At 50.1% G+C, this 22,724-nt stretch overlaps 14 non-coding genes and 20 pseudogenes across 14 annotated transcripts; all 34 read right to left on the bottom strand.

Annotated features, from left to right (window-relative positions):
- Positions 1-6,337: 6,337 nt before the first annotated feature.
- On the bottom strand, positions 6,338-6,456 carry LOC135604398 (5S ribosomal RNA; annotated as a pseudogene).
- A 349-nt stretch (positions 6,457-6,805) lies between these two features.
- On the bottom strand, positions 6,806-6,924 carry LOC135604617 (5S ribosomal RNA; annotated as a pseudogene).
- A 350-nt stretch (positions 6,925-7,274) lies between these two features.
- On the bottom strand, positions 7,275-7,393 carry LOC135599705 (5S ribosomal RNA). The gene has a single exon (XR_010482050.1). It is a non-coding gene; the product is annotated as a 5S ribosomal RNA (ribosomal RNA).
- A 350-nt stretch (positions 7,394-7,743) lies between these two features.
- Positions 7,744-7,862, bottom strand: LOC135600800 (5S ribosomal RNA). Its single transcript, XR_010483114.1, has one exon. It is a non-coding gene; the product is annotated as a 5S ribosomal RNA (ribosomal RNA).
- A 350-nt stretch (positions 7,863-8,212) lies between these two features.
- On the bottom strand, positions 8,213-8,331 carry LOC135601578 (5S ribosomal RNA). Its single transcript, XR_010483868.1, has one exon. It is a non-coding gene; the product is annotated as a 5S ribosomal RNA (ribosomal RNA).
- A 350-nt stretch (positions 8,332-8,681) lies between these two features.
- On the bottom strand, positions 8,682-8,800 carry LOC135602964 (5S ribosomal RNA; annotated as a pseudogene).
- A 350-nt stretch (positions 8,801-9,150) lies between these two features.
- LOC135601942 (5S ribosomal RNA) lies at positions 9,151-9,269 on the bottom strand (annotated as a pseudogene).
- A 350-nt stretch (positions 9,270-9,619) lies between these two features.
- On the bottom strand, positions 9,620-9,738 carry LOC135601093 (5S ribosomal RNA). Its single transcript, XR_010483397.1, has one exon. It is a non-coding gene; the product is annotated as a 5S ribosomal RNA (ribosomal RNA).
- A 351-nt stretch (positions 9,739-10,089) lies between these two features.
- On the bottom strand, positions 10,090-10,208 carry LOC135602670 (5S ribosomal RNA; annotated as a pseudogene).
- A 350-nt stretch (positions 10,209-10,558) lies between these two features.
- LOC135600593 (5S ribosomal RNA) lies at positions 10,559-10,677 on the bottom strand. The gene has a single exon (XR_010482911.1). It is a non-coding gene; the product is annotated as a 5S ribosomal RNA (ribosomal RNA).
- An 875-nt stretch (positions 10,678-11,552) lies between these two features.
- On the bottom strand, positions 11,553-11,671 carry LOC135603850 (5S ribosomal RNA; annotated as a pseudogene).
- A 350-nt stretch (positions 11,672-12,021) lies between these two features.
- LOC135602035 (5S ribosomal RNA) lies at positions 12,022-12,140 on the bottom strand (annotated as a pseudogene).
- Positions 12,141-12,491: 351 nt separating this feature from the next.
- Positions 12,492-12,610, bottom strand: LOC135603302 (5S ribosomal RNA; annotated as a pseudogene).
- Positions 12,611-12,959: 349 nt separating this feature from the next.
- LOC135600799 (5S ribosomal RNA) lies at positions 12,960-13,078 on the bottom strand. Its single transcript, XR_010483113.1, has one exon. It is a non-coding gene; the product is annotated as a 5S ribosomal RNA (ribosomal RNA).
- A 350-nt stretch (positions 13,079-13,428) lies between these two features.
- Positions 13,429-13,547, bottom strand: LOC135601576 (5S ribosomal RNA). The gene has a single exon (XR_010483866.1). It is a non-coding gene; the product is annotated as a 5S ribosomal RNA (ribosomal RNA).
- Positions 13,548-13,897: 350 nt separating this feature from the next.
- Positions 13,898-14,016, bottom strand: LOC135602963 (5S ribosomal RNA; annotated as a pseudogene).
- Positions 14,017-14,366: 350 nt separating this feature from the next.
- On the bottom strand, positions 14,367-14,485 carry LOC135601940 (5S ribosomal RNA; annotated as a pseudogene).
- A 350-nt stretch (positions 14,486-14,835) lies between these two features.
- On the bottom strand, positions 14,836-14,954 carry LOC135601946 (5S ribosomal RNA; annotated as a pseudogene).
- Positions 14,955-15,303: 349 nt separating this feature from the next.
- Positions 15,304-15,422, bottom strand: LOC135600405 (5S ribosomal RNA). The gene has a single exon (XR_010482727.1). It is a non-coding gene; the product is annotated as a 5S ribosomal RNA (ribosomal RNA).
- A 350-nt stretch (positions 15,423-15,772) lies between these two features.
- LOC135601793 (5S ribosomal RNA) lies at positions 15,773-15,891 on the bottom strand. The gene has a single exon (XR_010483920.1). It is a non-coding gene; the product is annotated as a 5S ribosomal RNA (ribosomal RNA).
- Positions 15,892-16,241: 350 nt separating this feature from the next.
- LOC135601500 (5S ribosomal RNA) lies at positions 16,242-16,360 on the bottom strand. Its single transcript, XR_010483792.1, has one exon. It is a non-coding gene; the product is annotated as a 5S ribosomal RNA (ribosomal RNA).
- A 349-nt stretch (positions 16,361-16,709) lies between these two features.
- LOC135602894 (5S ribosomal RNA) lies at positions 16,710-16,828 on the bottom strand (annotated as a pseudogene).
- Positions 16,829-17,178: 350 nt separating this feature from the next.
- LOC135601983 (5S ribosomal RNA) lies at positions 17,179-17,297 on the bottom strand (annotated as a pseudogene).
- Positions 17,298-17,647: 350 nt separating this feature from the next.
- On the bottom strand, positions 17,648-17,765 carry LOC135599275 (5S ribosomal RNA; annotated as a pseudogene).
- A 350-nt stretch (positions 17,766-18,115) lies between these two features.
- On the bottom strand, positions 18,116-18,234 carry LOC135600563 (5S ribosomal RNA). The gene has a single exon (XR_010482882.1). It is a non-coding gene; the product is annotated as a 5S ribosomal RNA (ribosomal RNA).
- A 350-nt stretch (positions 18,235-18,584) lies between these two features.
- On the bottom strand, positions 18,585-18,703 carry LOC135602438 (5S ribosomal RNA; annotated as a pseudogene).
- Positions 18,704-19,053: 350 nt separating this feature from the next.
- Positions 19,054-19,172, bottom strand: LOC135603413 (5S ribosomal RNA; annotated as a pseudogene).
- Positions 19,173-19,522: 350 nt separating this feature from the next.
- LOC135603928 (5S ribosomal RNA) lies at positions 19,523-19,641 on the bottom strand (annotated as a pseudogene).
- A 350-nt stretch (positions 19,642-19,991) lies between these two features.
- On the bottom strand, positions 19,992-20,110 carry LOC135601998 (5S ribosomal RNA). Its single transcript, XR_010483940.1, has one exon. It is a non-coding gene; the product is annotated as a 5S ribosomal RNA (ribosomal RNA).
- Positions 20,111-20,460: 350 nt separating this feature from the next.
- LOC135602547 (5S ribosomal RNA) lies at positions 20,461-20,579 on the bottom strand (annotated as a pseudogene).
- Positions 20,580-20,929: 350 nt separating this feature from the next.
- Positions 20,930-21,048, bottom strand: LOC135601107 (5S ribosomal RNA). Its single transcript, XR_010483411.1, has one exon. It is a non-coding gene; the product is annotated as a 5S ribosomal RNA (ribosomal RNA).
- A 350-nt stretch (positions 21,049-21,398) lies between these two features.
- Positions 21,399-21,517, bottom strand: LOC135600987 (5S ribosomal RNA). Its single transcript, XR_010483294.1, has one exon. It is a non-coding gene; the product is annotated as a 5S ribosomal RNA (ribosomal RNA).
- Positions 21,518-21,867: 350 nt separating this feature from the next.
- LOC135603498 (5S ribosomal RNA) lies at positions 21,868-21,986 on the bottom strand (annotated as a pseudogene).
- A 351-nt stretch (positions 21,987-22,337) lies between these two features.
- Positions 22,338-22,456, bottom strand: LOC135601679 (5S ribosomal RNA; annotated as a pseudogene).
- Between the last annotated feature and the right edge of the window lie 268 nt (positions 22,457-22,724).

Here is a 22,724-nt window from a genome sequence, read left to right as displayed (position 1 = left end):
ACTTTAATGGATCATTTTGAATTGTAGAAGAAGGAAGAATTCAAATTTATAAACGAAGGGAAAAGAACGAGTCCTTTTTTTTTGTGAAGTTCATTTTAGGGACAATTTAGCATGCCTAATTCCCTTCGGATGAATTCAAATTGGTCTTCATTCAAGGCTTTTGTGAATATATCTGCTAATTGATGCTTTGTGTCAATGAATTCTAGAACAACATTATTGTTAAGGACATGATCGCGTATGAAATGATGCCTAACGTCGATGTGCTTAGTTCTAGAATGCTGAATTGGATTTTTAGTAAGGCATATGGCACTAGTATTATCGCATTTTATGGGAATATTTTCAAGGTGAATTCCATAGTCTTCTAATGTATTTTTCATCCAAATTACTTGTGCACAACATGCACTTGCAGCAATGTATTCGGCTTCCACCGTAGATAGTGCAACTGAATTTTGTTTCTTGGAAGTCCAAGAAACAAGTGCATGTCCTAAAAATTGGCATGTTCCGGATGTACTTTTTCTATCTATCCTGCATCCGCCAAAATCGGCATCTGCATAAGCTATTAGATCAAAATTTTCAGATTTTGGATACCACAATCCTAAATTTGGAGTTCCTTTAAGATACCTAAATATTCTTTTAACACACTTAAGATGAGATAATTTAGGATTAGATTGAAACCTAGCGCAAAGTCCTACACTAAACATAATATCCGGTCTAGTCGCAGTGAGGTAGAGTAGACTACCTATCATTCCCCTATATGTTTTTTGATCGAAACTTTCACCATTTTCATCCATATCTAACTTAGTCGCAGTACTCATAGGGGTGTTTATTGCTTTTGAATTATCCATGTTAAATCGTTTTAACAATTCTAATGTATATTTGGATTGGTTAAGAAATATACCATCACTAAGTTGTTTGATTTGTAATCCCAAAAAGAAAGTTAATTCACCCATTAAACTCATTTCAAATTCAAGACTCATACATTTGGCAAATGATTCACATAGTGATTCATCCGAAGAGCCAAACACAATATCGTCAACATAAATTTGCACAATAAGAAAATTATTTTCAAAATATTTAATAAACAATGTAGTATCAACCTTGCCTTTGGTAAAATTATTTAAAATAAGAAAGGAACTAAGCCTTTCATACCAAGCTCTAGGAGCTTGTTTTAAGCCATAGAGAGCTTTAGTCAATTTGAATACATGATTAGGAAGAAGAGAATTTTCAAATCCGGGAGGTTGTTCGACAAATACTTCTTCGGAAATAAAACCATTCAAGAAAGCACTTTTAACATCCATTTGAAATAGTTTAAAATTATTACTACTAGCATAGGCAAGGAGCATCCTTATGGCTTCTAATCGAGCCACGGGAGCGAAGGTTTCTTCGTAATCGATACCTTCTTCTTGGTTGAAACCTTTGGCCACTAATCTAGCCTTGTTTCTAACCACGATACCATTTTCGTCTTGCTTGTTTCTAAAGACCCACTTAGTACCTATGACTAAGTGGTCACTTGGTCTAGGAACAAGCTTCCATACCTCATTCCTCTCAAATTGGTTCAATTCTTCTTGCATTGCAATGATCCAAAAATCATCTTTTAAGGCTTCGTCAATGCATTTAGGTTCAATTTGAGAAAGGAAAGCGGCGTTAGCACAGAAATTTTTGAAAGAAGAACGAGTTTGAACCCCTTTTGATGTATCTCCTATAATTTGCTCTTTTGGATGAGCATCTACATACTTCCATTCTTTTGGTAAAGAAATTTCGGAAGAAGATGCATTCAAATGGCTATTTTGAGGAGAGGGTTCATTTAAATTCAAATTATCAAAACCAAGATCATCATCAAAATTATTTTTCTTTAAATAGGAAATTTCATTAAAAACTACATGAATAGATTCTTCAATTACTAAAGTTCTTTTATTAAAAACCCGAAAAGCTTTAGAAACGGAAGAGTAACCAAGAAAGATGCCTTCATCGGATTTAGCATCAAATTTTCCTAAAGCATCCCTTTCATTTAAAATAAAGCATTTACAACCAAAAACTTTAAAATAGGAGATGTTTGGTTTTTTGTTATTCCATAATTCATAGGGAGTTTTGGATAAGGATGGTCTTATTAGGACTCTATTCATGATGTAGCAAGCCATATTTACGGCTTCGGCCCAAAAGTACTTAGGTAAACTATGTTCATTCAACATAGTTCTTGCCATTTCTTGTAGGTTTCTATTTTTCCTTTCAACTACTCCATTTTGTTGAGGATTTCTTGGAGTTGAGAAGTTGTGATTGTACCCATTACTTTCGCAAAAATTTTGAAAGTCACGGTTTTGGAATTCACCACCGTGATCACTCCGAATTGATGAAATCATGAAGCCTTTTTCGTTTTGAGTGAGTTTACAAAATTTAGAGAAACACTTGAAGCAATCACTTTTGTGAGCTAAGAAATAGGTCCAAGTGTATCTAGAGTAGTCATCCACAATCACAAAAACATATTTGCTTCCACCTAGACTTGTTGTATCAATTGGTCCAAATAGGTCCAAATGGATCAATTGTAATGGTCTAGTAGTTCTAATTTGATTTTTTGGTTTGAAGCTTGTTTTTATTTGTTTGCCTAGTTGACATGCATCGCATACTTTGTCCTTAATAAACTTTATATTTGGAATTCCTCGTACTAATTCTTGAGATGAGATCTTAGATATTGTTTTCATGCTTGCATGGCCTAATCTCCTATGCCAAAGCCAAGCATCATCATTTACGACGGAGAAGCACATTTCATTACTTAGTTCATCAAGATTGATGGTATAGACATTATTTTGTTTTAAAGCAATCATAGTCATGTTATGATTTGGTTTTTCAATAATGCACATATTTGATTCAAATCTAACGATGTAACCTTTATCGCATAGTTGACTAATACTCAAAAGATTATGTTTCAATCCATCAACTAGTAAGACATCATCAATGGAAAAATTAAATTTGTTACCAATAGTTCCCTTGCCAATGATTTTGCCCTTGTTGTTGTCTCCGAAGGTAACGTACCCTTCTTCTTTGCTAGTGAGCATAGAGAAATGAGATGGATCTCCAGTCATATGTCTTGAGCATCCACTATCGAGATACCATCTCTTGCTCCTAGCTTGTGGGTTTGTCTACAAAAGAGGATGATTTTTAGGTACCCATTTGATTTTGGGTGCCTCAAAAATTGACCCACTAACTTTGTTATTTATGATTGAATTCTTTATAGTTTCTTTAGGAACCCATATTAATTTTTGTGAACTAATTTTCCTAAATGGGCATTTGTAGGCAATATGTCCGGATTTGCAACAAAAGTTGCATTTCATATAAGAGGAAACATGTAATGTAGGTCCTTTTATGAAAGTGGTAGGATTTTGATGTAATCCTTTTACAAATCCAATTCCATTTCTATTTGCGATGTGACCCTTGTGTGCAAGGATCATATCTAATCCTTTGCTACCAACCTTAAACTTGTTTAAGGTTTCCTTAATAAGCAAATTTTCATTTTTTATTGCTTCTAAGTGCTCACACTTAGAGCATGGAGGAGTTTGAAGACTATCAAACTTATCTTGTAGCAAAGCATGCTCTTTCTTTAAGATACTTAACTTCTTGCTAACAGTTCTACATTCATCAAATAATTCATGAAAAGCGATAGATAGTTCTTCAAAAGATAAATCTTCATTAAATAAATCACATACCTCTTCTCCTAACGCCATTAGCGCGTAATGAGCAACTTGCTCGGTGTTGGACTCCTCTTCTTCGGATGCGCTTGAATCATCCCACGTTGCCTTGAACGCCTTCTTCTTTGATGTTCTCTTTTTGGCTTGAGGACAATCGTTCTTATAGTATCCCGATTTTTTGCATTCATAGCAAATCACTTGGTCCTTCTTTTGTTCAAATTTATTTTTTGTATTATTTTTAAATCTGTTCTTTCTTAAATATTTTTTAAATTTTTGAGTCAAAAGTACAATGTCATTGTCACTGTCCTCATCACTTGATGTTCCTTTCAAGTGGTCTTCTTGTGATTTGAGTGCCATATCCTTCCTGTTCTTTGGAAGGGGGTTCTCGAGCTCGTCATGAGCTTGACATGTCATTTCGTAGGTCATTAGAGACCCAATGAGTTCTTCAAGAGGGAATGCTTTAAGGTCTTTGGCCTCTTGAATGGCCGTAACTTTTGGATCCCAACTTTTAGGGAGGGATCTTAAGATTTTAGTTACTAGTTCAAAGTTAGTAAAATCTTTACTAAGAGCTTTGAGTCCATTGATGACATCCGTAAACCGGGTGTACATGTCTCCGATGGACTCACTTGGTTTCATTCGGAAAAGTTCGTAAGAGTGCACAAGGATGTTGATTTTGGACTCTTTCACTCGGCTAGTGCCTTCATGAGTGACCTCAAGAGTTCTCCAAATATCAAAAGCCGAATCACACATTGAAACACGATTAAATTCGTTTTTGTCTAGTGCACAAAACAAGGCATTCATAGCCTTTGCATTTAAAGCAAAAACCTTCTTCTCCGATTCATCCCATTCGCTCATCGGAAGAGAAGATTTTTGAAATCCATTCTCGACAATAGACCAAAGCTCAAAGTCCATAGAAATGAGGAAGATTCTCATGCGAGTCTTCCAATATGTGTAATCCGACCCATTAAACAAAGGTGGTCGTGCAATAGAATGGCCCTCTTGCATGCCGGAGTAAGCCATCTCTCTTGGGTATTAAACCAAATATGAGAGATAACCTTGCTCTGATACCACTTGTTAGGATCGGAGCGGCACTAAGAGGGGGGGTGAATTAGTGCAGCGGATTAAAACTTCGATTTTAATCAAAATCTTTCGTACGTTAAGAACGAAACTTGAGAAATTTAACTTGAAGGCGTATTCTTAAAGTTGCGCAGCAAGAGTAATACAAACTAAAGCAGTAAGAAGATTTGCAGTAATGTAAATGACAATAATAAAAAGCAAACCAGAGATTACGCCGATTTTTAGAGTGGTTCGGTCAAATGACCTACTCCACTTGCAAGGCCCCTCTTCGATGAGGCTCCCACCTTCCACTAGCAAGTCTCTTGAAATGGAAGGGTAAACACCCCTCTTACAACCTTTTACAAGCAGCTCAACCTCTTACAAATTTTCAATACGAAAGAAGGAGGAGAACTCTCTAGCAAATTGAAAACAAGACTTGCTAAGACTTTCTAAGACTTTTCTCTCAATCAAAATGCTTCTCAAAAGTTGTAACCTCAGCTGAGATTAGAGGGGTATTTATAGGCCTCAAGAGGATTCAAATTTTGGGTTTCAAAATTTGAAATCTCTTAGGGTTCCCGGTGCTGGAGGTTCCACCGCCCAGCCAGGCGGTGCCACCGCCCAGCACTCGGGTGCTGGACGGTGCAACCGCCCAGCCAAGGAGGTGTCACCGCCCAGCTCTCGGGTGCTGGGTGGTTTCACCGCCCAGCCAGGCGGTGCCACCGCCTGGCTCTCCGATTCATTGGTTTGGCTTAATTTTAGCCCAAACCAAATCTGACTTTGGGCCCAGTTGGCCCCTAACCAGGATATAGGATTATCTCTTAATCCTAATCCTAATTACAAGTGAACTACATAACACAAAAACATCCTAAGCAAATTTTCAACCGTGAACGTCGAGTCTTGTTCCGGCGAGCTTTCCGACGAACTTCTTCCGACGGACTCCCTGCAAGCTCCCAATCTTTGTGATGACAATAACGAGTAGCCAAGCCTTCTCGGTGATCTCCGCGAGCCTCCGACAATTTCTTCGGCGAACTTCCGACACGTTCCCGATTTCTTCTCGGATGGTTCCGGCAGCATCTCCGATGATTCTTCGGTCTCTTAAACGTCCATCGAGCTCGACTCCGGTATCCTTGCTTTATGGTTTCTGGTTATCGTAGTTAATCCTGCACACTTAACTCAATAATATGGATTAGATCAATTAACCCACCAATTGATTATATCATCAAAATCCGAGATTCAACAATTATCGCACCCGTTTCGCGTGCTTCGTCCATCGCCTATGTGCACGTCGCGGTCGGCGCATCAACGTCCGGAGCCTCTTGCCCATCACGAAACCGTTGTCGCTTTCTCCAACGTTCACGAAATCCCTATTGCAAGCTCTCTCCGAGCCCTAGCCCGGCGACTGCGTATCGGTCACGGCAAGCGCGTGCCGAAACCATCGGCACTTTCTAGAAAAATCTCGGAATCGCTATTGCGACCCCAATCCGGAAAGCTCTCTCGGAGCCCCTCGATACTGACTGCGTAGTGGTCAAAGCAAATTTCCAGCCCCAAAACAAACGTCTCGGAGCTCTACGGGAGATGTTTCGTATCCCGGGATGCAAAAAGGACTGCAACACGAGGACTTCCCAGGGGGTCACCCATCGTAGTACTACTCTGGCCCAAGCATGCTTAACTTCGGTGTTTTGATGGGATATGGTAATTTAGTGCTGGCATTATCGCACCCGTTTCGCGTGCTTCGTCCCTCGCCTATGTGCATGTCGCGGTCGGCGCGTCAACGTCCGGAGCCTCTTGCCCGTCACGAAACTGACGTCGCTTTCACGAACGTTCACGAAATCCCTATTGCAAGATCTCTCCGAGCCCTAGCCTGACGACTGCGTATCGGTCACGGCAAGCGCGTGCCGAAACCATCGGCACTTTCTAGAACGATCTCGGAATCGCTATTGTACCCCAATCCGGAAAGCTCGCTCTGAGCCCCTCGATACTGACTGCGTAGTGGTCAAAGCAAATTTCCAGCCCCAAAACAAACGTCTTGGAGCTCTACGGGAGATGTTTCGTATCCCGGGATGCAAAAAGGAGTGCAACACGAGGACTTCCCAGGGGATCACCCATCGTAGTACTACTATGGCCCAAGCACGCTTAACTTCGATGTTTTGATAGGATCCGGTGATTTAGTGCTGCCATTATCGCACCCGTTTCGAGAGCTTCGTCCCTCGCCTATGTTCACGTCGCGGTCGGCGCATCAACGTCCGGAGCCTCTTGCTCGTCATGAAACCGTCGGCGCTTTTTCGAACGTTCACGAAATCCCTATTGCAAGCAATCTCCGAGCCCTAGCCCGACGACTGTGTATCGATCACGGCAAGCACGTGCCGAAACCATCGGCACTTTCTAGAACGATCTCGGAATCGCTATTGCGGCCCCAATCCGGATAACTCTCTCCGAGCCCCTCGATACTGACTGCGTAGCGGTCACAGCAAATTTCCAGCCCCAAAACAATGGTCTCGGAGCTCTACGGGAGATGTTTCGTATCCCGGGATGCAAAAAGGAGTGCAACACGAGGACTTCCCAAGGGGTCACCCATCCTAGTACTACTCTGGCCCAAGCATGCTTAACTTCGGAGTTTTGATGGGATCCGGTGATTTAGTGCTGGCATTATCGCACCCGTTTCGCGTGCTTCGTCCCTCGCCTATGTGTACGTCGCGGTCGGCGTATCAACGTCCGGAGCCTCTTTCCCGTCACAAAACCGTCGGCGCTTTCTCGAACATTCACGAAATCCCTATTGCAAGCTCTCTCCGAGCCCTAGCCCGACGACTGCGTATCGGTCACGGCAAGCGCGTGCCGAAACCATCGGCACTTTCTAGAACGATCTCGGAATCGCTATTGCGACCCCAATCCGGAAAGCTATCTCCGAGCCCCTCGATACTGACTGCGTAGCGGTCACAGCAAATTTCCAGCCCCAAAACAATCGTCTCGGAGCTCTACGGGAGATGTTTCGTATCCCGGGATGCAAAAAGGAGTGCAACACGAAGACTTCCCAGGGGGTCACCCATCGTAGTACTACTCTGGCCCAAGCACGCTTAACTTCGGTGTTTTGATGGGATCCGGTGATTTAGTGCTGGCATTATCGCACCCGTTTCGCGTGCTTCGTCCCTCGCCTATGTGCACGTCGCGGTCGGCATATCAACGTCGGGAGCCTCTTGCCCGTCACGAAACCGTCGTCGCTTTCTCGAACGTTCACGAAATCCCTATTGCAAGCTCTCTCCGAGCCCTAGCCCGGCGACTGCGTATCGGTCACGGGAAGCGCGTGCCGAAACCATCGGCACTTTCTAGAACGATCTCGGAATCGCTATTGCGACCCCAATCCGGAAAGCTCTCTACGAGCCCCTCGATACTGATTGCATAGCGGTCACAGCAAATTTCCAGTCCCAAAACATTCGTCTCGGAGCTCTACGGGAGATGTTTCGTATCCCGGGATGCAAAAAGGAGTGCAACACGAAGACTTCCCAGGGGGTCACCCATCGTAGTACTACTCTGGCCCAAGCACGCTTAACTTCGGTGTTTTGATGGGATCCGGTGATTTAGTGCTGGCATTATCGCACCAGTTTCGCGTGCTTCGTCCCTCGCCTATGTGCACGTCGCGGTCGGCGCATCAACGTCCGGAGCCTCTTGCCCATCAAGAAACCGTCGTCGCTTTCTCGAACGTTCACGAAATCCCTATTGCAAGCTCTCTCCGAGCCCTAGCCCGGCGACTGCGTATCGGTCACGGCAAGCGCGTGCCGAAACCATCGGCACTTTCTAGAACAATCTCGGAATCGCTATTGCGACCCCAATCCGGAAAGCTCTCTCGGAGCCCCTCGATACTGACTGCGTAGTGGTCAAAGCAAATTTCCAGCCCCAAAACAAATGTCTCGGAGCTCTACTGGAGATGTTTCGTATCCCGGGATGCAAAAAGGACTGCAACACGAGGACTTCCCAGGGGGTCACCCATCGTAGTACTACTCTGGCCCAAGCACGCTTAACTTCGGTGTTTTGATGGGATCTAGTAATTTAGTGCTGGCATTATCGCACCCGTTTCGCGTGCTTCGTCCCTCGCCTATGTGCACGTCGCGGTCGGCGCGTCAACGTCCGGAGCCTCTTGCCCGTCACGAAACTGACGTCGCTTTCACGAACGTTCACGAAATCCCTATTGCAAGCTCTCTCCGAGCCCTAGCCTGACGACTGCGTATTGGTCACGGCAAGCGCGTGCCGAAATCATCGGCACTTTCTAGAACGATCTCGGAATCGCTATTGCGACCCCAATCCGGATAGCTCGCTCTGAACCCCTCGATACTGACTGCGTAACGGTCAAAGCAAATTTCCAGCCCCAAAACAAACGTCTTGGAGCTCTATGGGAGATGTTTCGTATCCCGGGATGCAAAAAGGAGTGCAACACGAGGACTTCCCAGGGGGTCACCCATCGTAGTACTACTCTGGCCCAAGCACGCTTAACTGCGGTGTTTTGATGGGATCCGGTGATTTAGTGCTGCCATTATCGCACCCGTTTCGAGAGCTTCGTCCCTCGCCTATGTGCACGTCGCGGTCGGCGCATCAACGTCCGGAGCCTCTTGCCCGTCACGAAACCGTCGGCGCTTTCTCGAACGTTCACGAAATCCCTATTGCAAGCTCTCTCCGAGCCCTAGCCCGATGACTGCGTTTCGATCACGGCAAGCACGTGCCGAAACCATCGGCACTTTCTAGAATGATCTCAGAATCGCTATTGCGACCCCAATCCGGATAGCTCTCTCCGAGCCCCTCGATACTGACTGCGTAGCGGTCACAGCAAATTTCGAGCCCCAAAACAATGGTCTCGGAGCTCTACGGGAGATGTTTCATATCCCGGGATGCAAAAAGGAGTGCAACACGAGGACTTCCCAAGGGGTCACCCATCCTAGTACTACTCTGGCCCAAGCACGCTTAACTTCGGAGTTTTGATGGGATCCGGTGATTTAGTGCTGGCATTATCGCACCCGTTTCGCGTGCTTCGTCCCTCGCCTATGTGCACGTCGCGGTCGGCGTATCAACGTCCGGAGCCTCTTTCCCGTCACAAAACCGTCGGCGCTTTCTCGAACATTCACGAAATCCCTATTGCAAGCTCTCTCCGAGCCCTAGCCCGACGACTGCGTATCGGTCACGGCAAGCGCGTGCCGAAACCATTGGCACTTTCTAGAACGATCTCGGAATCGCTATTGCGACCCCAATCCGGAAAGCTCTCTCCGAGCCCCTCGATACTGACTGCGTAGCGGTCACAGCAAATTTCCAGCCCCAAAACAATCGTCTCGGAGCTCTATGGGAGATGTTTCGTATCCCGGGATGCAAAAAAGGAGTGCAACACGAAGACTTCCCAGGGGGTCACCCATCGTAGTACTACTCTGGCCCAAGTACGCTTAACTTCGGTGTTTTGATGGGATCTGGTGATTTAGTGCTGGCATTATCGCACCCGTTTCGCTTTCTTCGTCCCTCGCCTATGTGCACGTCGCGGTCGGCGCATCAACGTCCGGAGCCTCTTGGCCATCACGAAATCGTCGTCGCTTTCTGGAACGTTCACGAAATCCCTATTGCAAGCTCTCTCCGAGCCCTAGCCCGACGACTGCGTATCGGTCACGGCAAGCGCGTGCCGAAACCATCGGCACTTTCTAGAACGATCTCGGAATCGCTATTGCGACCCCAATCCGGAACGCTCTCTCCGAGCCCCTCGATACTGACTGTGTAGCGGTCACAGCAAATTTCCTGCCCCAAAACAATCGTCTCGGAGCTCTACGGGAGATGTTTCGTATCCCGGGATGCAAAAAGGAGTGCAACACGAGGACTTCCCAGGGGGTCACCCATCGTAGTACTACTCTGGCCCAAGCACGCTTAACTTCGGTGTTTTGATGGGATCTGGTGATTTAGTGCTGGCATTGTCGCACCCGTTTCCCGTGCTTCGTCCCTCGCCTATGTGCACGTCGCGATCGGCATATCAACGTCCGGAGCCTCTTGCCCGTCACGAAACCGTCGTCGCTTTCTCGAACGTTCACGAAATCCCTATTGCAAGCTCTCTCCAAGCCCTATGTTAGGACTCAAGCTTGGAGAGTCCTAATTGATAGGGACATTCATGTAAAAATGTTAGGACTCTAGCTAGGAGAGTCCTAATTGAGAGGGACATTCATGTAAAATTGTTAGGACTTTAGCTAGGAGAGTCCTAATTGAGAGGGACATTCTGTTAGGACTCTAGCTAGGAGAGTCCTAATTGAGAGGGACATTCTGTTAGGACTCTAATTGAGAGGGACATTCATGTAGGAGGTTTTTTCTTAGAGAAGAACTAGGAGTTGTAAGGGAATAGGAGTCTTGAGTAGGAGTCCAATTAGGAGTTGGTTAGAAGTAAGAGTCTTAAGTAGGAGTCCTATTAGGAGTTAGGGTTTAGAAGCCCTATAAATAGCCATGTATTCCTCCTCTTTTCTCAAGCAATAGATGAATCTTTTCTGCAGCCTTTGAGCAGCAACTTGGAGGGAGAAACCCCTATAGAGTTCCAAGGAGGCCGATCCCCTAAAGAGATCAACCCCAAGTTTAGAATCTGCAAGGGTTCTAGCACCCTAGCCCAACGACTGCGTATCGGTCACGACAAGCGCGAGCCGAAATCATCGGCACTTTCTAGAACGATCTCGGAATCGCTATTGCGACCCCAATCCGGAAAGCTCTCTCCGAGCCCCTCGATACTGACAGCGTAGCGGTAACAGCAAATTTCCAGCCCCAAAACAATCGTCTCGGAGCTCTACGGGGAATGTTTCGTATCCCGGGATGCAAAAAGGAGTGCAACACGAAGACTTCCCAGGGGATCACCCATCGTAGTACTACTCTGGCCCAAGCACGCTTAACTTCGGTGTTTTGATGGGATCTGGGGATTTAGTGCTAGCATTATCGCACCCGTTTCGCGTGCTTCGTCCCTCGCCTATGTGCACGTCGCGGTCGGCGCATCAACGTCCGGAGCCTCTTGCCCATCACGAAACCGTCGTCGCTTTCTCGAACGTTCACGAAATCCCTATTGCTAGCTCTCTCCGAGCCCTAGCCCGACGACTGCGTATCGGTCACGGCAAGCGCATGCCGAAACCATCGGCACTTTCTAGAACGATCTCAGAATCGCTATTGCGACCCCAATCCGGAAAGCTCTCTCCGAGCCCCTCGATACTGATTGCATAGCGGTCACAGCAAATTTCCAGCCCCAAAACAATCGTCTCGGAGCTCTACGGGAGCTGTTTCGTATCCCGGGATGCAAAAAGGAGTGCAACACGAGGACTTCCCAGGGGGTCACCCATCGTAGTACTACTCTGGCCCAAGCACGCTTAACTTCGGGGTTTTGATGGGATCTGGTGATTTAGTGTTGGCATTATCGCACCCGTTTCCCATGCTTCGTCCCTCGCCTATGTGCACGTCACGGTCGGCGCGTCAACGTCCGGAGCCTCTTGCCCGTCACGAAACCGTCGTCGCTTTCTCGAACGTTCACGAAATCCCAATTGCAAGCTCTCTCCGAGCCCTAGCCCGATGACTGCGTATCGGTCACGGCAAGCGCGTGCCGAAACCATCGGCACTTTCTAGAACGATCTCGGAATCGCTATTGCGACCCCAATCCGGAAAGCTCTCTCCGAGCCCCTCGATACTGACTGCGTTGCGGTCAAAGCATATTTCCAGCCCCAAAACAATCGTCTCGGAGCTCTACGGGAGATGTTTCGTATCTCGGGATGCAAAAAAGGAGTGCAACACGAAGAGTTCCCAGGGGGTCACCCATCGTAGTACTACTCTGGCCCAAGCACGCTTAACTTCGGTGTTTTGATGGGATCTGGTGATTTAGTGCTAGCATTATCGCACCTGTTTCGTGTTTTCGTCCCTCGCCTATGTGCACGTCGCGGGCGGCGCATCAACGTCCGGAGCCTCTTGGCCATCACGAAACCGTCGTCGCTTTCTCGAACGTTCACGAAATCCCTATTGCAAGCTCTCTCCGAGCCCTAGCCCGACGACTGCGTATCGGTCACGGCAAGCGCGTGCCGAAAACATCGGCACTTTCTAGAACGATCTCGGAATCGCTATTGCGACCCTAATCTGGAAAGCTCTGTCCGAGCCCCTCGATACTGAGAGCGTAGCGGTCACAGCAAATTTCCAGCCCCAAAACAATCGTCTCGGAGCTCTACGGGAGATGTTTCGTATCCCGGGATGCAAAAAGGAGTGCAACACGAAGACTTCCCAGGGGGTCACCCATCGTAGTACTACTCTGGCCCAAGCACGCTTAACTTCGGTGTTTTGATGGGATCCGGTGATTTAGTGCTGGCATTATCGCACCCGTTTCGCGTGCTTCGTCCCTCGCCTATGTGCACGTCGCGGTCGGCATATCAACGTCGGGAGCCTCTTGCCCGTCACGAAACCGTCGTCGCTTTCTCGAACGTTCACGAAATCCCTATTGCAAGCTCTCTCCGAGCCCTAGCCCGGCGACTGCTTATCGGTCACGGGAAGCGCGTGCCGAAACCATCGGCACTTTCTAGAACGATCTCGGAATCGCTATTGCGACCCCAATCCGGAAAGCTCTCTACGAGCCCCTCGATACTGATTGCATAGCGGTCACAGCAAATTTCCAGTCCCAAAACATTCGTCTCGGAGATCTACGGGAGATGTTTCGTATCCCGGGATGCAAAAAGGAGTGCAACACGAAGACTTCCCAGGGGGTCACCCATCGTAGTACTACTCTGGCCCAAGCACGCTTAACTTCGGTGTTTTGATGGGATCCGGTGATTTAGTGCTGGCATTATCGCACCAGTTTCGCGTGCTTCGTCCCTCGCCTATGTGCACGTCGCGGTCGGCGCATCAACGTCCGGAGCCTCTTGCCCATCAAGAAACCGTCGTCGCTTTCTCGAACGTTCACGAAATCCCTATTGCAAGCTCTCTCCGAGCCCTAGCCCGGCGACTGCGTATCGGTCACGGCAAGCGCGTGCCGAAACCATCGGCACTTTCTAGAACAATCTCGGAATCGCTATTGCGACCCCAATCCGGAAAGCTCTCTCGGAGCCCCTCGATACTGACTGCGTAGTGGTCAAAGCAAATTTCCAGCCCCAAAACAAATGTCTCGGAGCTCTACTGGAGATGTTTCGTATCCCGGGATGCAAAAAGGACTGCAACACGAGGACTTCCCAGGGGGTCACCCATCGTAGTACTACTCTGGCCCAAGCACGCTTAACTTCGGTGTTTTGATGGGATCTAGTAATTTAGTGCTGGCATTATCGCACCCGTTTCGCGTGCTTCGTCCCTCGCCTATGTGCACGTCGCGGTCGGCGCGTCAACGTCCGGAGCCTCTTGCCCGTCACGAAACTGACGTCGCTTTCACGAACGTTCATGAAATCCCTATTGCAAGCTCTCTCCGAGCCCTAGCCTGACGACTGCGTATTGGTCACTGCAAGCGCGTGCCGAAATCATCGGCACTTTCTAGAACGATCTCGGAATCGCTATTGCGACCCCAATCCGGATAGCTCGCTCTGAGCCCCTCGATACTGACTGCGTAACGGTCAAAGCAAATTTCCAGCCCCAAAACAAACGTCTTGGAGCTCTATGGGAGATGTTTCGTATCCCGGGATGCAAAAAGGAGTGCAACACGAGGACTTCCCAGGGGGTCACCCATCGTAGTACTACTCTGGCCCAAGCACGCTTAACTGCGGTGTTTTGATGGGATCCGGTGATTTAGTGCTGCCATTATCGCACCCGTTTCGAGAGCTTCGTCCCTCGCCTATGTGCACGTCGCGGTCGGCGCATCAACGTCCGGAGCCTCTTGCCCGTCACGAAACCGTCGGCGCTTTCTCGAACGTTCACGAAATCCCTATTGCAAGCTCTCTCCGAGCCCTAGCCCGACGACTGCGTATCGATCACGGCAAGCACGTGCCGAAACCATCAGCACTTTCTAGAACGATCTCGGAATCACTATTGCGACCCCAATCCGGAAAGCTCTCTCCGAGCCCCTCGATACTGACTGCGTAGCGGTCACAGCAAATTTCCAGCCCCAAAACAATCGTCTCGGAGCACTACGAGAGATGTTTCGTATCCCGGGATGCAAAAAGGAGTGCAACACGCGGACTTCCCTGGGGGTCACCCATCGTAGTACTACTCTGGCCCAAGCATGCTTAACTTCGGTGTTTTGATGGGATCCGGTGATTTAGTGCTGGCATTATCGCACCCGTTTCGCGTGCTTCGTCCGTCACCTATGTGCACGTTGCGGTCGGCGTATCAACTTCCGGAGCCTCTTGCCCATCACGAAACCGTCATCGCTTTCTCGAACGTTCACGAAATCCCTATTGCAAGCTCTCTCCGAGCCCTAGCCCGACGACTGCGTATCGGTCACGGCAAGCGCGTGACGAAACCATCGGCACTTTCTAGAACGATCTCGGAATCGCTATTGGACCCCAATCCGGAAAGCTCTCTCCGAGCCCCTCGATACTGACTGCATAGTGGTCACAGCAAATTTCCAGCCCCAAAACAATCGTCTCGGAGCTCTACGGGAGATGTTTCGTATCCCGGGATTCAAAACGGAGTGCAACACGAGGACTTCCCAGGGGGTCACCCATCCTAGTACTACTCTGGCCCAAGCACGCTTAACTTCGGAGTTTTGATGGGATCCGGTGATTTAGTGCTGGCATTATCGCACCCGTTTCGCGTGCTTCGTCCCACGCCTATGTGCACGTCGCGGTCGGCGTATCAACGTCCGGAGCCTCTTGCCCGTCACGAAACCGTCGTCGCTTTCTCGAACGTTCACGAAATCCCTATTGCAAGCTCTCTCCGAGCCCTAGCCCGACAACTGTGTATCGGTCACGGCAAGCGCGTGCCGAAACCATCGACACTTTATAGAACGATCTCGGAATCGCTATTGCGACCCCAATCCGGAAAGTGCTCTCCGAGCCCCTCGATACTGACAGCGTAGCGGTCACAGCAAATTTCCAGCCCCAAAACAATCGTCTCGGAGCTCTACGGGAGATGTTTCGTATCCTGGGATGCAAAACGGAGTGCAACACGAGGACTTCCCAAGGGGTCACCCATCCAAGTACTACTCTGGCCCAAGCACGCTTAACTTCGGAGTTTTGATGGGATCCGGTGATTTAGTGCTGGCATTATCGCACCCGTTTCGCGTGCTTCGTCCCTCGCCTATGTGCACGTCGCGGTCGGCGTATCAACGTCCGGAGCCTCTTTCCCGTCACGAAACCGTCGGCGTTTTCTCGAACATTCACGAAATCCCTATTGCATGCTCAATCCGAGCCCTAGCCCGACGACTGCGTATCGGTCACGGCAAGCGCGTGCCGAAACCATCGGCACTTTCTAGAACGATCTCGGAATCGCTATTGCGACCCAAATCCGGAAAGTTCTCTCCGAGCCCCTCGATACTGACTGCGTAGCGGTCACAGCAAATTTCCAGCCCCAAAACAATCGTCTCGGATCTCTACGGGAGATGTTTCGTATCCCGGGATGCAAAACGGAGTGCAACACGAGGACTTCCCAGGGGGTCACCCATCGTAGTACTACTCTGGCCCAAGCACGCTTAACTTCGGTGTTTTGATGGGATCCGGTGATTTAGTGCTGCCATTATCGCACCCGTTTCGAGAACTTCGTCCCTCGCCTATGTGCACGTCGCGGTCGGTGCATCAACGTCTGGAGCCTCTAGCCCGTCACGAAACCGTCGTCGCTTTCTCGAACGTTCACGAAATCCCTAGTGCAAGCTCTCTCTGAGCCCTAGCCCGACGACTGCGTATCGGTCACGGCAAGCGCGTGCCGAAACCATCGGCACTTTCTAGAACGATCTCGGAATCGCTATTGCGACCCCAATCCGGAAAGCTCTCTCCGAGCCCCTCGATACTGACAGCGTAGCGGTCACAGAAATTTCCAGCCCCAAAACAATCGTCTCGGAGCTCTACGGGAGATGTTTCGTATCCCGGGATGCAAAACAGAGTGCAACACGAGGACTTCCCAGGGGGTCACCCATCCTAGTACTACTCTGGCCCAAGCACGCTTAACTTCGGTGTTTTGATGGCATCTGGTGATTTAGTGCTGGCATTATCTCACCCGTTTCGCGTGCTTCGTCCCACGCCTATGTGCACGTCGCGGTCGGCGTATCAACGTCCGGAGCCTCTTTCCCGTTACGAAACCGTCGGCGCTTTCTCGAACATTCATTAAATCCCTATTGCAAGCTCTCTCCGAGCCCTAGCCCGACGACTGCGTATCGGTCACGGCAAGCGCGTGCCGAAACCATCGGCACTTTCTAGAACGATCTCGGAATCGCTATTGCGACCCTAATCCGGAAAGCTCTCTCCGAGCCCCTCGATACTGACTACATAGCGGTCACAGCAAATTTCCAGCCCCAAAACAATCGTCTCGGAGCTCTACGGGAGATGTTTCGTATCCCGGGATGCAAAACGGAGTGCAACACGAGGACTTCCCAGGGGGTCACCCATCCTAGTACTACTCTGGCCCAAGCACGCTAAACTTCGGTGTTTTGATGGGATCTGGTGATTTAGTGCTGGCATTATCGCACCCGTTTCGCGTGCTTCGTCCCACGCATATGTGCACGTCGCGGTCGGCGTATCAACGTCCGGAGCCTCTTGCCCGTCACGAAACCATCGTCGCTTTCTCGAACGTTCACGAAATCCCTATTGCAAGCTCTCTCCGAGCCCTAGCCCGATAACTGCGTATCGGTCACGGCAAGCGCGTGCCGAAACCATCGGCACTTTCTAGAACGATCTCGGAATCGCTATCGCGACCCCAATCCGTAAAGCGCTCTCTGAGCCCCTCGATACTGACAGCGTAGCGGTCACAGCAAATTTCCAGCCCCAAAACAATCGTCTCGGAGCTCTACGGGAGATGTTTCGTATCCCGGGATGCAAAAAGAAGTGCATCACGAAGACTTCCCAGGGGGCACCTATCGTAGTACTACTCTGGCCCAAGCACGCTTATCTTCGGTGTTTTGATGGGATCTAGTGATTTAGTGCTGGCATTATCGCACCCGTTTCGCGTGCTTCGTCCCTCGCCTATGTGCACGTCGCGGTCGGCGCATCAACGTCCGGAGCCTCTTGCCCATCACGAAACCGTCGTCGCTTTCTCGAACGTTCACGAAATCCCTAATGCAAGCTCTCTCCGAGCCCTAGCCCGACGACTGCGTATCGGTCATGGCAAGCGCGTGCCGAAACCATCGGCACTTTCTAGAACGATCTCAGAATTGCTATTACGACCCCAATCCGGAAAGCTCTCTCCGAGCCCCTCGATACTGACTGCGTTGCGGTCACAGCAAATTTCCAGCCCCAAAACAATCGTCTCGGAGCTCTACGGGAGCTGTTTCATATCCCGGGATGCAAAAAGGAGTGCAACACGAGAACTTCCCAGGGGGTCACCCATCGTAGTACTACTCTGGCCCAAGCACGCTTAACTTCGGGGTTTTGATGGGATCTGGTGATTTAGTGCTGGCATTATCGCACCCGTTCCCCGTGCTTCGTCCCTCGCCTATATGCACGTCGCGGTCGGCGCGTCAACGTCCGGAGCCTCTTGCCCGTCACGAAACCGTCGTCGCTTTCTCGAACGTTCACGAAATCCCTATTGCAAGCTCTCTCCGAGCCCTAGCCCGACGACTGCGTATCGGTCATGGCAAGCGCGTGCGGAAACCATCGGCACTTTCTAGAACGATCTCGGAATCGCTATTGCGACCCCAATCCGGAAAGCTCTCTCCGAGCCCCTCGATACTGACTGCGTAGCGGTCACAGCAAATTTCCAGCCCCAAAACAATCGTCTCGGAGCTCTACGGGAGATGTTTCGTATCCCGGGATGCAAAAAGGAGTGCAACACGAGGACTTCCCAGGGGGTCACCCATCCTAGTACTACTCTGGCCCAAGCAAGCTTAACTTCGGTGTTTTGATGGGATCCGGTGATTTAGTGCTGCCATTATCGCACCCGTTTCGCGAGCTTCGTCCCTCGCCTATGTGCACGTCGCAGTCGGCGCATCAATGTCCGGAGCCTATTGCCCGTCACGAAAACGTCGTCGCTTTCTCGAACGTTCACGAAATCCCTATTGCAAGCTCTCTCCGAGCCCTAGCCCGACGACTGCGTATCGGTCACGGCAAGCGCGTGCCGAAACCATCGGCACTTTCTATAACGATCTCGGAATCGCTATTGCGACCCCAATCCGTAAAGCTCTCTCCGAGCCCCTCGATACTGACTGCGTAGCGGTCGCAGCAAATTTCCAGCCCCAAAACAATCGTCTCGGAGCTCTACAGGAGATGTTTCGTATCTCGGGATGCAAAAAGGAGTGCAACACGGGGACTTCCCAGGGGGTCACCCATCCTAGTACTACTCTGGCCCAAGCAAGCTTAAATTTGGTGTTTTGATGGGATCCAGTGATTTATTGCTGCCATTATCGCACCCGTATCGCGAGCTTCGTCCCTCGCCTATGTGCACGTCGCGGTCGGCGCATCAACGTCCGGAGCCTTTTGCCCGTCACGAAACCGTCATCGCTTTCTCGAACGTTCACGAAATCCCTATTGCAAGCTCTCTCCGAGCCCTAGCCCGACAACTGCGTATCGGTCACGGCAAGCGCGTGCCGAAACCATCGGCACTTTCTAGAACGATCTCGGAATCGCTATTGCGACCCCAATCCGTAAAGCTCTCTCCGAGCCCCTCGATACTGACTGCGTAGTGGTCACAGCAAATTTCCAGCACCAAAACAATCGTCTCGGAGCTCTACGGGAGATGTTTCGTATCCCGGGATGCAAAAAGGAGTGCAACACGAGGACTTCCCAGGGGGTCTCCCATCCTAGTACTACTCTGGCCCAAGCAAGCTTAACTTCGGTGTTTTCATGGGATCCGGTGATTTAGTGCTGCCATTATCGCACCTGTTTCACGAGCTTCGTCCCTCGCCGATGTGCACGTCGCGGTCGGCGCATCAACGTCCGGAGCCTATTGCCCGTCACGAAACCGTCGTCGCTTTCTCGAACGTTCACGAAATCCCTATTGCAAGCTCTCTCCGAGCCCTAGCCCGACAACTGCATATCGGTCACGGCAAGCGCGTGCCGAAACCATCAGCACTTTCTAGAACGATCTCGGAATCGCTATTGCGACCCCAATCCGGAAAGCTCTCTCCGAGCCACTCGATACTGACCGCGTAGCGGTCACAACAAATTTCCAGCCCCAAAACAATCGTCTCGAAGCTCTACGGGAGATGTTTCGTATCCCGGGATGCAAAAAGGAGTGCAACACGAGGACTTCCCAGGGGGTCACCCATCCTAGTACTACTCTGGCCCAAGCACGCTTAACTTCGGAGTTTTGATGGGATCCGTTGATTTAGTGCTGGTATTATCGCACCCGTTTCGCGTGCTTCGTCCCTCGCCTATGTGCAAGTCGCGGTCGGCGCATCAACGTCCGGAGCCTATTGCCCGTCACGAAACCGTCGTCGCTTTCTCGAACGTTCACGAAATCCCTATTGCAAGCTCTCTCCGAGCCCTAGCCCGACAACTGCGTATCGGTCACGGCAAGCGCGTGCCGAAACCATCGGCACTTTCTAGAACGATCTCGGAATTGCTATTGCGACCCCAATCCGGAAAGCTCTCTCCGAGCCCCTCGATACTGACCCCGTAGCGGTCACAGCAAATTTCCAGCCCCAAAACAATCGTTCCGAAGCTCTACGGGAGATGTTTCGTATCCCGGGATGCAAAAAGGAGTGCAACACGAGGACTTCCCAGGGGGTCTCCCATCGTAGTACTACTCTGGCCCAAGCAAGCTTAACTTCGGTGTTTTAATGGTATCCGGTGATTTAGTGCTGGCATTATCGCACCCATTTCGCGAGCTTCGTCCCACGCCTATGTGCACGTCGCGGTCGGTGCATCAACGTTCGGAGCCTCTTGTCCATCACGAAACCGTCGTCGCTTTCTCGAACGTTCACGAAATCCCTATTGCAAGCTCTCTCCGAGCACTAGCCCAACGACTGCATATCGATCACGGCAAGCACGTGCCGAAACCATCGGCACTTTCTAGAACGATCTCGGAATCGCTATTGCGACCCCAATCCGTAAAGCTCTCTCCGAGCCCCTCGATACTGACTGCGTAGCGGTCACAGCAAATTTCCAGCTCCAAAACAATTCTCTCGGAGCTCTACGGGAGATGTTTCGTATCCCGGGATGCAAAAAGGAGTGCAACACGAGGACTTCCCAGGGGGTTACCCATCGTGGTACTACTCTGGCCCAAGCACGCTTAACTTCGGTGTTTTGATGGGATCCGGTGATTTAGTGCTGGCATTATCACACCCGTTTCGCGTGCTTCGCCCCTCGCCTATGTGCACGTCGCGGTCGGCGCATCAACGTCCGGAGCCTCTTGCCTGTCACGAAACCGTCGTCGCTTTCTCGAACGTTCACGAAATCCCTATTGCAAGCTCTCTCCGAGCCCTAGCCCGACGACTGCGTATCGGTCACGGCAAGCGCGTGCTGAAACCATCGGCACTTTCTAGAACGATCTCGGAATCGCTATTGCGACCCCAATCCGGAAAGCTCTCTCTGAGCCCCTCGATACTGACTGCGTAGCGTTCAAAGCAAATTTCCAGCCCCAAAACAAACATCTCGGAGCTCTACGGGAGATGTTTCGTATACCGGGATGCAAAAAGGAGTGCAACACGAGGACTTCCCAGGGGGTCACCCATCGTAGTACTACTCTAGCCCAAGCACGCTTAACTTCGGTGTTTTGACGGGATCTGGTGATTTAGTGCTGGCATTATCGCACCCGTTTCGCGAGCATCGTCCCTCGCCTATGTGCACGTCGTGGTCGGCGTATCAACGTCCGGTGCCTCTTGCCCGTCACGAAACCGTCGGCGCTTTCTCGAACGTTCTCGAAATCCTTATTGCAAGATCTCTCCGAGCCCTAACCCTACGACTGCGTATCGGTCACGGCAAGCGCGTGCCGAAACCATCGGCACTTTCTAGAACGATCTCGGAATCGCTATTGCGACCCCAATCCGGAAAGCTCTCTCTGAGCCCCTCGATACTGACTGCGTAGCGGTTAAAGCAAATTTCCAGCCCCAAAACAAACGTCTCGGAGCTCTACGGGAGATGTTTCGTATCCCGGGATGCAAAAAGGAGTGCAACACGAGGACTTCCTAGGGGGTCACCCATCGTAGTACAACTCTGGCCCAAGCACGCTTAACTTCGGTGTTTTGATGGGATCCGGTGATTTAGTGCTGCCATTATCGCACCTGTTTCGCGAGCTTCGTCCCTCGCCTATGTGCACGTCGCGGTCGGCGCATCAACGTCCGGAGCCTCTTGCTGGTCACGAAACCGTCGGCGCTTTCTCGAACGTTCACGAAATCCCTATTGCAAGCTCTCTCCGAGCCCTAGCCCGACGACTGCATATCGATCACGGGAAGCACGTGCCGAAACCATCGGCACTTTCTAGAACTATCTCGGAATCGCTATTGCGACCCCAATCCGGAAAGCTCTCTCCGAGCCCCTCGATACTGACAGCGTAGCTGTCACAGCAAATTTCCAGCCCCAAAATAATCGTCTCGGAGCTCTACGGGAGATGATTCGTATCCCGGGATGCAAAAAAGGAGTGCAACACGAAGACTTCCCAGGGGGTCACCCATCGTAGTACTACTCTGGCCCAAGCACGCTTAACTTCGGTGTTTTGATGGGATCTGGTGATTTAGTGCTGGCATTATCGCACCCGTTTTGCGTTCTTCGTCCCTCGCCTATGTGCACGTCGCGGTCGGCGCATCAACGTCCGGAGCCTCTTGGCCATCACGAAACCGTCGTCGCTTTCTCGAACGTTCACGAAATCCCTATTGCAAGCTCTCTCCGAGCCCTAGCCCGACGACTACGTATTGGTCACGGTAAGCGCGTGCCGAAACCATCGGCACTTTCTAGAACGATCTCGGAATCGCTATTGCGACCCCAATCCGGAACACTCTCTCCGAGCCCCTCGATACTGACTGTG

Source organism: Musa acuminata, chromosome BXJ2-1 (genome assembly GCF_036884655.1).
Source record: "Musa acuminata AAA Group cultivar baxijiao chromosome BXJ2-1, Cavendish_Baxijiao_AAA, whole genome shotgun sequence".
In the NCBI taxonomy this organism is placed as follows: Eukaryota; Viridiplantae; Streptophyta; class Magnoliopsida; order Zingiberales; family Musaceae; genus Musa; species Musa acuminata.
Note: the sequence above shows the minus strand (reverse complement) of the source record. Positions and strands in the feature narration are given on the sequence as shown.